This window comes from Protopterus annectens, chromosome 1.part1 (genome assembly GCF_019279795.1).
Source record: "Protopterus annectens isolate FY-2018-M chromosome 1.part1, PAN1.0, whole genome shotgun sequence".
Lineage (NCBI taxonomy): Eukaryota > Metazoa > Chordata > Ceratodontiformes > Protopteridae > Protopterus > Protopterus annectens.
In genome coordinates this window covers 1,634,645,359-1,634,660,052 of record NC_056726.1, presented here as the reverse complement: position 1 = coordinate 1,634,660,052, position 14,694 = coordinate 1,634,645,359, and positions in this window count along the sequence as shown.

Sequence of the window (14,694 nt, the reverse complement as noted above, 5' to 3'; positions counted from 1 at the left end):
CTAGTAACTGCTTTTTTGGCAGCCACCATAATTAGGCACATAGCTTTAACCTCATTTTTGCCAGCCAGGAGATTTCCAAACCTGCAGATAAGTAGGTCTCTTTCACTACCTATGCTATCGTAACTCAGTAACTATAATATGTTTAAAGGAAAATGTATACTCACACAGACTGGGATAAGAAAAATATAACTGCACCTTGCTTGTCCTGTTTTATTTATCCCCCTTAGCAGCACAATACTTTTGATGCTTGAAATATTTATTTTTGTTGCTCCTTATTACTGAATTCTGCGAGAACTAGTTTATATTTATTTCCCTTTGGAATAAACAGGGTGACTAGTCTAGTTCTGCACGGTGATACAATTGCATTGTTGCTTTCATCTTGTAGAATTTTTTTTCCTGGCTTACCAGGGAATTATCAGTGGAGTAACTGTTCCTAGCTGACTTATGTTATTACTTTTTGGCAAATCCATGCACCTTTAATTAATAAAATTACATCAAACAACAAAACACAACTAGTTCACAACACAATCACAATATTGCTATATATGATTATTAATAACCTCTGTTTAATTGATGCACACATGGCCATGAAAAGTTTTAGAATGAATAAACTCTTTGTAGTGGTGTGGACTCACACCCAAAATGGCAATGTCTGTGGCATGCAAATTACAGAATAAGCAGCTGAACTGTATGCTAATGAAGCAAACCAAGATGGTTGCGTGATCAACAAGCTGTAAAGCAACTATGTAGACTCTGTGCTTTTGTTGCCTGTGTATTTGAAAACATTTCAAATAAAGCCATGGAAAGAGGTCTACATGGAAACAAGAGAAAGTAAAAGTGATTAGATTTGAACACAACTGACCTTAACGTAACAGCAGACAAATTATGACATTATTAGACAGGGTTGATGATACATAAGTATTGTAACTGTAACAATAGCAGCAATCCTTTTTAAGTGCCATGACATAAATGCTGCTTTGCTCCCCTATCCCCAAATGAAGAATGTACTCATAACTAATGTAGACTGCTAAAAGTTTAAACCCCATGAAACAGGCTATTCATACTGTCATGTAAGCATACTGTATGCAGTATGTATCTGATGGAATACAGTCAAATTTTATCAAAACCTATATGCCTCTGTGCAGATTTATAGTGAAGTATACTCTCCCTTGAGTGTACAACATTGGGCTCCCCTTCAGTTTCCCTGCCTACATGGTTTCCAACTGTATAGATTGAGGGTTGTTAGCATGGTGAATATGCAAATAAGGTCAAAACTCATTAAAATTGCTGAATCCCCCCCAAAAATGTAACCATGTAGTGATGTTCAATTCATGTAGGCACTTCCACAGTGTTTGTTTTCAATGGATGGCAACAGTGAATGATGACATCAGGTGTGTGTGTCAGGTTACACTTACGAAGGTGTACACACATGTGGGTCTGTGAAGTGTGAAAGTGCATGTAAACAGTGCACGATTCACATATTCTGTTTCATCCTGTTTATTGTGTGTTAAAATGGGTCGTCTCTGTCCACTTTAATACATTTTTTAAATTGTTGTCATTGTTTTGCATGATGCGGCATTTAGTGCAATCACAGGAAATGGAGGAATGAATGGCAGGTTTCTTGGTGCTTGTCATATAACTATTCTTGTGGCAGCATGTGTATGTGTAGCACTAGAGTATAGATGGTCCTGGGTTCTAGTACAGGGTGTGCAACCTTTCTTTCACTTTTTGAGCTACATGTTTGCACAATACAACAGAAACACAGGAAAGTAATAACAAGATAACCTGTGTTTACTTTATTTAAGTGTAGGTGTGTGCAGCAGTGCAGAAGTGTGCATCACTCACTAATGAGCACCAATGGATTTAACATACTCAGTTAAGCAGCAGATGTTTTCATAGGTGCAAATTGCCGCATAAACCATGATTTTCAGCATGGTGGAGCTATTCAACAAGCTATAAAGCATACATGTAGCCTTCATTCTGTTTTTTCCTGAATACTTCAATACCATTGGAGTAGAGACAAGGATATTTTAGCCCTGAAATAAAATTCTGTCAACTGATGCATTCGCAAGGTAAGTCCTGAACCTAGAAGGTATTCTTTAATAATATTATGGCATATCCTTGTATTTCTTAACTTGGTGCAGTAATCGAGTAAACAGTGGTGGATTTGTACAGAAAGTACCTTAACTTGTGACAGCAGACACTTATTTTACTTATATGTGTCCATTACTAAGTTTTTTTCTTATTCTTCTAATTTTTAATCACACTTTTTGCATGATGCACGGTATTGAGCAATCAGTGGAAGTGGGGAACAAATACATTTCAGGTTTGGCTCTGTTGATCTGGTTTGCTCAAAATGCAGTGGACTACCTCGGAAGCAAACAGACAAAAATAGAAACAGGATGCATTCAATTAATGCCCTTAGCCAATGTGAAAACTCAGCCTGGAGTACAGATGGTACTGGGTTCTAGTACAAAGTATGCAATCTTTGTTTTACTGTTGTGACATTTCAGTTTACAGCAGTGAAGTACAACATAGACAACTGTTTCCTCAACATTCTTGTGGCAACAGGTGTAAGTGTAGGACTACTGTACACATGGTTCTGGGTTCAAATACAGCAAATTTCATACAGTATTACTTTTACAGATGGAGTAATCTATGTATTGTCACATTTATGATCAAATGTATAACTGTGGATATACTGTGTACTATAGTCCTGTAAATGTATTCCTGCTATTTGGACTGGCATGGCTTTAACTTTTGTGAAAAACATACACAACTGCCTATACATGCAGTTGGTTGCCACTGTTGCATTCTGCTTGTCAGGCATTAGCAATGCAGCTTCATTTGTGCACTGCTTACCTACATGCAAACATGTGTAAATCGTATGCATGTATACTTTGTTAACCATTATGCAAATCCGCTGCTCACTGTGCTATGGAACTATATATATGTTTTCTTATTGGTGTTTTTTGTTCATTTCCTTTCTATGACATAAAACTACATGTGGAAACATTGCAAGCTAAGGGCATAATCTAACTATACATCATATATTTACAATACGTCCATCTGTTGACTCCCTCCACCAAGCAGTGCAATGCTAAGGTGTCAGTATTTTTTGCTGGACATATATCAACCACACTACAAAGTGTAATATATAATGTTGTGTGCTCCGTCATAGACAGGGCCAGTTGGTGGTACTTACAACCTCACTGTGCTAAACTCAAACATCCAACTATGCTCAATAGGGTACTTGTGTTTTTACATAGCTAAACTTGTAGACACCCTGGTACTGTTAGGCTACTGGTATCATATAAACCCATGAATCTATGTGCCTATGCAGGCCTCCCAGCTGTTGTCCCCCACATGGCCTGCTGCTGTCATCTACTATAAGTTCACTTGCAGTCTTGTATAAATCAGACTTGCACCATGGTGCTTGCATGAAGTACTGAATTCTGTAGTTTGTGCACTTAGGTAGGGTTTCTGTTCTCACTGCAGTCAACTGTGTGTGTGTGTGTGTGTGTGTGTGTGTGTGTGTGTGTGTGTGTGTGTGTGTGTGTGTGTATGTGTGTCTAGCCAGAAGAGCAAGTATGTATCCTGTAGTTACCACCCCATCCCATAAACTGACAGTATTTTGATACTTGCACCTGCCTACAGATCCATTTCAGGCAGAACTCCCAAATTCTTTTGCTCAACATGCACTGTTGATGTTATCCACTATAACTCGGCCTGCAGCCATGTAAATGTCAGACTTGTGTCATGGGACTTGCATTAAGTACTGAGTAATGTAATCTGTGCACCTAGATAGGTAGGGATTCTATTCTCACTGCAGTCAACTTGGGGTATGTGTGTCTCTAGACAGCACAGTAGATGTGCTTTCTTACAGTTACTTCTCCAATGCCATGGCTTGCCAGTATCTTGATACTTGCAGAAGCCTACACATCCATTTCATGCAGCCCTCAAAACCTCTTGCCTCCCGCATGACCTGCTGATGTCATCTATTATAAGTTCACCTGCACTCCTGTATAAATCAGACTTGTGTTGTGATGTTTGCATTACGTACTGTGTTCTGCAGTCTGTGCACTTAGATAGGTAGGGGTTATGTTCACAGTGCAGTCAACTTAGTGAGTCTGTGTCTCTAGTCAGGAGAATAGACATGCTATCCTACAGTTAGTTCTCCAATGGCATGGCTTGCAAGTATTTTGATGCTTGCACAAGTCTACACATCCAATTCATGCTGCTGTCCAAACCTCTTTTTTCCCACATGGCCTGCACCTGCTGATGTCATCTACTAGAAGTTGAAGAAACACACAAAGCTCGTAATAAGTATGGCCACTCCAAAAAAAAAAAACGTTTAATGAAAAAAAAAATGGAGTAAGCACTTTCATGAAGCTAATTCACTGACTTCATCAGAATCACATTTAAACATTCAAAAACACTATTTAAACATCCCTCCTTTTAGTCACATGGCTTACAGAACAAATAACCACTTAGCAAATGAAAACCAAACTAATTTAAATTGCATAATCATTCAAACATAATAATATTGTTTCACAAACAATGAAAATATTACTAAATAATACCTTTATGCAAAGACATTCAACTGTAAAAACATTTATTTAAACATTATAGGAATTAAGCCTTAGGATACTTGCTATAGATATTTGTTCATTTAGCCCTGGTGAAACACAGGCATTTAATCTCAATTGCCAGAAGTCTCCTACCTCTTTATTAAATCAGCCCATGGACCACCAACTAACTCCTTAGATATGGTGTCAATACCAAAGAATAAAAATGTGTGCCCAGGGAACTTTTCCACATGCTTATATAGGGAATTATTAGTTTGTTTATTCCTTATATCTAAAGAATGTTCATAAATCCGCTCTCTAAATTTGTGCTGGGTCTTCCCTATGTAAAATCCATCACAGTTTTTAAACAAAGCAGCATATATCACTGCCATGGAATTACATGTACAGTGGAAAGATGTGCAAACAACCTCCTTATTGATCTTAACTTTTTCTTTTTCTAGAATGTACTTATATTGACTACAAAAACTATACTTAAAGGTGCCAAACCTTTGCTTGGCCAAAGAACAAGGCTGATCAGCTTTTTCTAAAAGCTTCTTTAAGGATTTACCTTTCCTATATACTATTTTGGGTTTCTCCCACAAAATATTCATTAGACTATCAGAGTACAAAAAAAAATTCCAGTTTTTTCTAAGGGTACTATAAAGAAACCCATAGTCTTGGGTGTAAGTGGTAACAAACAAAAATGTGCATTCACCTCTAATATGTGCCTGTCATTAATAACTGATTGAACTTGTGATGACTTAAAAATAGGTGTCAAATTTCCAATCTGTCTTTTCCTCTTAACTTCACTAAGGTTACTATATTATGTGCTGTGTTTCTGTGGAATAAAGTGAACTGAAGTGTGCTGAGCCGTCCGTGGGTTTTTTCACAATTTTCTAAGCTTGCACTGCTCAGGGCTTTATTGTTTTGCATGAAAAGCTGCTTCATTTTGTGGATTACTATATTATAAGGTTGCTGTGCTCCCCACAAAAGAAAAGCCCATTCTAGTTTGTGGCTTAACAGTAACTCTTCTTTGCTCCCCCACCCACAAAAGAATAGGCAAATGAACCATTGTGCTAATAAAACATCTTTGAAATGCTAAAAATGCTTCCAAAGGACCTGTTTCTGAAACATTTGTACTTATTTATCCGACAGCATTCTATTTTCATGATTTGTCAGTCATGTGTACCTCTGAAATGGCTTGACAAACAAGGCCATGCCATTAGTACACTTCTAGCTAATGCATAAAGACAAAAGTGTAAACACCTTTGCTTCACATTATTCCAGCCGGTGCATTATGCAGGTAACAAACTGAGAGCATACCTGCTGGAGTTCAATTCTTCTCTATAAAAATATCTTGTGAAGAAATATGCTTCTGTGAAGTCCTGCAAACATGTAGCAAGTGTCCTCACCATCGGTTTGGCTAGCTACACATTTACATTTTTATAATGGTGAATATTATTAATGGATTGCATCTGTCTTAGTCTATGTTTCAGAGATGCTAATTACAGCAAAAGCAGCTGAACTGCATGCTAATCAACCAACCTGGTGGAACTATTCAACAAGTTATAAAGCATCCCATGTAGACCCCATGCTATTTTTTCCTGCAGATTTCAGACGTTATGTAGTACAGACACAGAAAGCCTACACAGACAGAATGTTACAAGCTGCTGTTGTGTTAATTCATTTGTATGTGCAAGAGGCTGTAGGCAATGCTGCTGCTGCTGCCAATAGGCCTAGGCTGAGATGGAGAAGAGTTTTCATGCCACATTTAACTTATCACAACATACATGATTAGTAATGGAGAAGTTAAAGAAATAGAAACTGAGGTTATGGAGTACCTGCGAAGTGAAGGATTTAGTGTATAAAATCTAATTCAGAAAGCACCACAACAGGATAGAGTAATGGATATCCAAATTAAGGAGAAACCAGTGGAACAAGAAGCAATTGGTCAGGTGCCATATGAAGATAATTTGGAGCCTTCCACAGGAAACCAATACAAATGTTCACTTGAAGCTAGACAGCAAGGGAAGAAACAGGAAACTGTGGAAAACCTGATGCAGTCAATGTTGACGTGTGATAGACCAGTGAGTTCCCATATGATAGAGCAATGTATGGCACAGGATGAAACTGAAGAGAATGTGTCACAGGAAGATGCTATAGAACATTCTATAGAATGCCCGCAGGAAGTGGAAAATAAGGGATGTGCCCTCAGTTTGAAAGAAAATAAGCTAAGAGAAGAATTGCTTGATTTAATAGACATAGACAGATATATCAAGATCAATGAAAGAAATAGACGCAGAAGGTTAATAAAACCCAAAAAGTCAGAAGTCTGATAAAACAATTGAACACAGTAATTAGGACTGTTCATAGAGATCCATGTGATATAACAGAAGTAAACAGGATATATTACTGTACAGCTAAATTAATAACTGATAAAATTCTACCACAAGAACACAGGGTAGTGAGGAAAAGAAGGGGAGAAATTGAGTACAATCTGGAAATATCGAATAGGAAAAAACTATAAAGCAATTAAGACAAGAAGTGTCACTATTAGAAGACTATAGAAGAGGGAATAGATCAGAAAAAATACTAAGAAAGACAGATGTAGTAAAAGCAATGAGCAATATTAAAACAGACCAGTTTCTATCATGCACTATTGCAAATAAAATAAAAAATTCAGCACAGGTGGAAAAACTTAGAAGATACAAAGATAAATATAAAGGAAAGTACAAAATACACAATTTATTGATGACCCAAAAAGGTTGTACAGAGAATTGGGAAATAAGGTAAAAGGAATTGAAAGACTGCCCAAAAATGAAGAAATAAATATATTTTGGAGAAGTATCTATGAAGATCCTGTGGAACACAACAAAGATACTAAGTACAGGATATGAAATGGGATGATGTAACAGCCAGAGAGATTGAAACAAAGTTAAGAATACCCTCTAATTGGAAAACCAAAGACTCAGATGCAGTACTTAACTTCTGGTTAAAAGTATTAAACATCTTTGCACGAAGATTTTAGCCATGAGTAAGAACTATTTATATGCACACCCTGAGCAGACACCAACCTAGCTAACAAGAGGAAAAACAATGCTCCTAATTAAGAGTGAACCTGCAAGCTACCCTAAAAATTATAGACCAATAACTTGCTTTCCGACAATATATAAACTATGCATGGGAATTGATGCCAACAGAGTTTATAGTCATTTAGAAGAAAACTCAATTATGGCAGTAAACCCAAAGGGCAATAAAAGAAAGTCATATGGAACAAAGGATCATTTGTTGTTAAATAAAGTCATAGTGGAGAACTGTAAAAAGGGGAAGAATATATGGCATGGATTGACTGCAAAAAAGCATTTGATAGTATCCCTCATTCATGGATAAAAAAGTGCTTAAAGATGTATAAGACACACCCCACACTGATTGATTACATTACAGTGACCATGAAACAGTGGCAGACCACTTTGCAATTAAGCCATGATAAAGGACAAATTACTATCCCAGGGATAAAAATTCAAAGGGGGACATTCCAGGGTGACTCAGTCATCATTGCTATTCTGCCATGCCCTTAATCCATTAAGGTGTTTATTCAACAGCTTAGTCGGTTCCTAGAAAACAACAAAGTGTAAAGACTTCTCACCTTTTCTTTGTCGATGATTTGAAGCTGTATAGCTCATCAGATGAAGAACTGAAAGCACAACTGCAGGTTGTCAAAACTTTTTCAGATGATATAAGAATGTCATTTGCTCTTGATAAATGTGCAAAACCAACCTTTAAAGCAGGAAAACTGCAGTACCAGGAAAACATCAGTTTGGGACAAGAATGTGATATAAAAAAACTTGAGCAAGAGGAAGTGTATAAATATTTGGGAATTGATGAAGGATTATCAATAAAACATGAACAAATGCGAATAAAAAAAGAATACTTTAGAAGACTTAAATTAATCCTGAAAACAGCGTTGACGTGTAGGAACTAAATTCAAGCTATATTGGTTGGAAGTAAGGGATAGGGAGATAAAATTAGTGACAGGATCCTGTATTATGAAAGGACTGGTATATATAGCTATTTGTCAGGAATGTCAGCATTTCTACATAGGTAAAACCGAAAGAACTTTTAGAAGGAGGATCTATGAGCATTTGTATGCTCTGAGAAAACATGATGAAAATAATGCTATATACAGGCATATTAAAAATAATCCCAATTACTCTTTCTTATTTGGTATTCTGGATTTTACTGGTAGTAATCTGAGAGGGGGTAATTGGAAAAACAACTTGGAGATGGCAGAAATGAGATGGCAATTGAGACTTAATGCCACGGTAACCCCAGACATCAATGCCAATGTATCTATAAAACCTGAATTGAAACATAGGGCCACTATTTTGTAATAGAAAAGAACCTAGTTCAGTAAACAACACTGCTTTCATTCACAGAAACACTAAAATTTACTACACACTTTTTAACAGATTCTATAGGGTTAACATGATTTAAATTTTAATTAGTTAATTGTCAGTATAAAAGAGGGAGTGGGTTTTAGCAAACACAGTTCTGAAGAAGTCCTAGAGCAGGACGAAAGTGCTTGACTGTGTTGGATACACTACAGTTGTGTTCTATTTATTCTGTATGGTTTTTAAGCTATTCTGCTGCTTTGACTGGCTGGAGTAATACACCTGTGTTTTACCAATATTTTGGATCATTTCATGCCTGTGGATTTTTTTGAGGCAACAGCACAGAGTGGGTTGTTTGTTCCTTGTGGTGTTTTCTCCACTCTGGTCACTGGTGGTTTGGTATGCACAGCAGAGAGTTATTTGACTTGTGTCCATTAGCATGTAGTAGGCCGCAGGCATCAATGATTCACATATTCATACATTTTCAAAGTACTGATGATCACTGCATGCCCTCAGTTTGGCACCATATGTTTGTAATGGTAAATCATTATGGCGAGAAGTTAAAAAGTAATGAGACACATTGCATTTTCTAACTTCACAACCCTCACAAGATCAATTGACAGGCATAAAGCAAAACAAGAAGAGTAACAAGCGCAACATATCCTTGTTTGTGCCATAACAGTAGCTCAGCTTGCCCCCCTACCCAAAACAGTAGTGTACCCTTGCATGTGCCATAACAGGAATTCACTTTTTCTGCCCCCTTAAAGAACAGTCTATGCTTGTTTGTGCCATCCAACCTGTCTTTTGATGGCAACTGCATATCATAGTATTCCCAGTTAATATCATCACACATTTTAAGGTAAATGATATAGACTAGCTTACACAATGCATGTCTCTGAGTACTGGTCAGATAACTGATGAATGACCAAGAAACACAGAAAGGTAAGACAAAATTGTATATTCGCAAGCAATAATCATAACAGGTTGTGTGATCACTAAGTGCACTACTTTCAAATATAATAAATATAATAAATGTACAAATAACAGTTTATGCCTTGATACCAGTGTACATTCAGTTGCACTTGGTTGTGTGAGGAATTACTTAATTTCTTTGCTGCAAAGCTGTTTGTGTGGCAAAGATGAATAAGGCACCCACCCTGTTTTCTGAAGGTGTATTGGAGTGAGAGTGTACTAATATTTTCTACTGTGTATGTCATAGATTGATTTTCCTCATTTTAACTATTTCTCAGGTTTTTTTTTTTGGGGGGGGCTACCGTTTGCACGATGCGCCGCTTAGCACAAATGGATTTGGCTGTGCTCATCTGGTATGCACGTAGTGCACAAATTGACAAATGGGCCACTCAGTAGCAGACAGGACCCAGACAGCCACAAATATAAACCAGATGCATTCAATTAATACTATTAGCCATCGCACAAATGTTGCACACCAGTGAGCACCCTCCAGTACTGTGTTTGTGCGATGGTAAGCAATAAGCAATATTTTCAAATGTTGCAAAACCAAAAAAGTGCTCATAGTCAGTAAGCACGATACCTGCAATTGGTAGGAAAACATCATTCTACATTGGTCTTGATCTGTGGAAGGCATGATAGGTGTTCATGGAGAGGTTTTCAGATTCTGTTCTCAAAGATGGGGTGTCCAGGAGTCCAAAGTGTTTGCTGAACTCCTAGTGAAAGAACATGGGCCCAGGCTATTGCAGAGGGACTACTGTGGCTTACATTACAAGTCAGTGGCATGGAATAGTCTTGCTCAGGATTTGAACAATGCTACAAGTATCCTCGCACTGGTCAGCAATGTAGGAATCACTTCAGAGACCTCCAGACTAAGAAGAGGGATACCCTTGAATGTTGGATCAAGGAATATAGGACTGGGAGCACCCCACAGATGTGTAAGTATCACTTAAAGAGACTAGTTGTAAGAGTTAAAAGCTGGATATAGTCTGGATTGGTATTCATAATGGTATTCTTTTCTATTCTGTTTTTTCCGCAGCCGTCACAAACCAAAAACTGAATTAACAAACCCATGCTGCTAGATTAGCATGGATGTGAGAAGCATGTGATATGTCTGCATCCAAATGATATCCTTTCTGGTTTATTATACACTTGTATCAAACTGAGCATGCATCTCCCAACTGTAACAGGAAAGTATGCATGCATTAGTTTGGAGGCCAAAATAACAGTTCAGTATTAGAGAGCAGTCAGAGGTTGTGGGTTCAAAAATCACACTTCCCAAATAAACAATACTAAGTTTTCATTAGTATTGCAATGTAACATCAGAGTTCTAAAGCAGTGACACCACTGGCCTGCTGTAAACTGTAATCAGTGTAATTGGAACATGCATATGTGCAATATATGCACACATCAAGGACTGCTTGCTGCAATCTGTAGTATAGTGTGCATCTGTTAAGAGCTGGGTAGTCTTAACAGTAAAAAAAAGTTATTTGTTAGGAGGTGGTAGTCTTGCAAGTAAAGGTAACAGAATAGTCAAATAACTGTATATAGGAAAGACAAAAAAATTTTAGAAAAAGGGTATACCAACATACCTATGATATTCAGAAAAAGGATCTAAATAATGGCCTTTTTGCACATATTTAAAAGAATGGGGAGGGTCATTTTTTTAATTTATAATAATTGTCCATGTCGATCTTGGTCAGAGGGGTGGGCCAGTAGACGATAACTTGGATTATAAGGAATTGCAGTGGCAACTTTGTACTAATTCCACAGTTTTCCCAGGCTTAAATGATAGTATCTATTAGTTCAGTGCTGAGACTTAAAGCAGCTTTAGTGTTCTAAAGTTCTAGCTTAATTATTCATTTTTCATTTTCTATTTTAAAATTTTGGTAATTTAATAATATGTTTTTATGTCCACGAATGTGTTAATACAGTGGTGTATTTGTATTCATGTATTGTATAATTATTGTTTTCTTTTTCTTTAATGTTTTTAAAGAATTTTTGGCATCTAGATTTAATTGATGGGTGGGGTTGGTACTATTTAAGTTGGTGCAGGTGCACTGTTTTTATTCTGATGAAGTCCTACCCTTTGAGGAAGAAAGCGCTTAATAAATTCTACAGATTGGGATTCAGCTTTGTGCTTCAGCCTTTTTTTATTTACTAGTTTGCGTCTTGTTTTCTGTGGTTACATTGTATGTCACATATGAAGTTGCTAATGTCCCCACTTGTTTTTCTCTCACCCCCAGTCCTTATCTTCTCTGTTTTTTCCCACACCACAGCTGAGTAGGACTGCCCCACAGAATCCACCTGCCCCAACTCCATTGACTATGGCACCAAGGCCCAACATGTTTGGGACGCAAGCTGGTAGCACCCCCATTTCTGTCCTTGCACTACCTGGCCTCTCAGGTAGTTCTGCCTGGAAGATAGGTCAGTGGTTCTCTCTGAGTAGTGATAGAGGGGGTGATTTTATCACCCGCAATAAACTGCCAGGGTTGTTGCATGGGACTGTGCGCCACACATTTGGTGCATGCCTACACTGGATGGAGACACTTCACTCCGTCATTGTACTGAATAACACAAGAAGATGCAGGTGTCAGCCACTACAGCCATGGGCATGGTGAAGTGACAGTCATAACAGCCCAGGGGGTGATGACTCAATTCTCACTGTCAAACAGCTTGACGTCCATGGGTTTTCAATGTCCCGACCCTCATCCCAACCATGGTGTTCACCCACCTCTTGTGTTCTTCAGTGTCCCTGTGTCTTGTCTGCAATTGCTTCCTTACCTACCCAACCTACCTGATCCAGACATACCTATGTCCCTTCTCCAACATTCCTCTCTCTCTCTCTCCAAAAACAAAACAAAAAAAAAAGGGCACCTGTCACCCCAAAAATGTCCCATATATAGCTCACTATTTTGCATGTGTCTTCTTGACACCTTTGATTTGGTCCATTTGGGTATACAACATGATTGTGTTGTGATCACCCCTCTGTCTAGGCATGACACTGCCGAATCAGCTAATATTATACATATATGATCATGTTTTACTGTTGGAGAAATGGATAGTTATGATTCTTTCCCACCACTCTCCTGCACAATCCTGCCCTCCTTCACTTTTTCCCCCTGCTCGCTCGCCATTTCACCACTTTCCTATCTTTCCCATTTCTTTTCTTTAAAGTATAATTGTGTAATGGTGCACATCACTCACCAGTGCTTGGCAATGGGAAAAAACTGTTACAAGTGTTAGATAAAGCTGCATTCGAAATGAGTATCATCTAGCCCAAAAATGTATGTATTACTCCACTGAATTCATGAACAAATGGTAGCACGCCGTCAATTAATTAGCAGGTATATTATATAGATTCCATATCAACTGCTATTGTATTATTATTGATTGCTTAGCAATGATGCATGATGCCCACCATCACACGCGAATGCTATATAAAACGTAATGGGTATCATACAATAATGCTTTATAAAACATTACTGGGGATTGCACAGTAATGCTTCATACAAAATTAATGGATAAGATATGACATTGGTGATATGGGGCCAAGGACAGGGGAGTGCAAAGTGAAATCTTTGCTAAACTGTCACAGTTACTACCAATTGTATAAAATACATCTGCTATTTAACTGACTCTGTGGCAGCACATGTTAATGCATTGTTGTTGGAGGCAGATGCTACTGGGTTAGAATACAGGTGTAAGTAGTAATTTTAGAAGTATGTATGATGCTTTTAAATACAGTTACTTATATTGCTGCCATTAACTATTGCTTCATGTTGCTGCAGTGTGCATCATCAGGAAATGGGGAAGACAAGAAAGTGGTGAAATGAGGAGCAAGTAGGGGGGGGCAAAGTAAAAGGAGGGCAGGAATGTGCAGAAAGGATGAAGGAAAGAGCCATAGCTATCCATTTCTTCAACAGTAAAACATGATCATATATGAAGAATATTAGCTGAATTTGGACAGTGCAGTGGAGCAGCAATTAATGTTGTCACCTCACAGCTTAGAGGTTCTCCGGTTTGATTCTGTATTGGGGTGCCTTCTGTGTGGAGTCTGCATGTCTTCCCTGCATTTGTGTGTGTTTCCTCCATGTGCTCCGGTTTCCTCCCATGTTAGAAAGACATGCATCTGGAATGTTTCTCCATTGAAAATTGGTTCATTCCAAGTCGGACTTTCCCAGTAAACAAATGTTAAATAAATAAATAAATAATTTGGGCTGTCACCTCCAGAAGGAGGGGTTACCACAACGAAATAATGTTGTATAGCCAATTGGACTGAATCAAGGGTGCCAAGAAAACACATGTGTGAAATGTAGAACTATGTTCATAGGTTCATAGGTTAGTACTAGGCTATCTGCCAGAAGACATTTATAAGCCTAGCCAGAATGTATTGGCTTTCACCACTCCCTTAGATTAGTTCCCTGTGCCTCTGTCCAGCAGAGCCACTGAAGTGATCCCCGAGGTAAACTTTCTGTTTTCCATCCACTCGTCAAGGTTTCTTTTGAAGAGTGTTAGCGAGGAGCTCTGCCTAATGTAGATTGGGATCTTGTTCCAAAGCATGGAAAGTCTCTGGGACAGGAATCTATCCCTCCAGCACATCCTATTTATTGTTGTGGTGAGTTTTAGATCCCTAGAGCATGTGGCTCGAGTGGATAAGGTTTTCTTTAGGTAGAGCATGTCCATCAATTCTGGGTTGGACATGGCCTTGTATGTCAGGCAGAGATCATGTCTGAGTAGGTGGTATGCAACCGAGTACAAGTGGA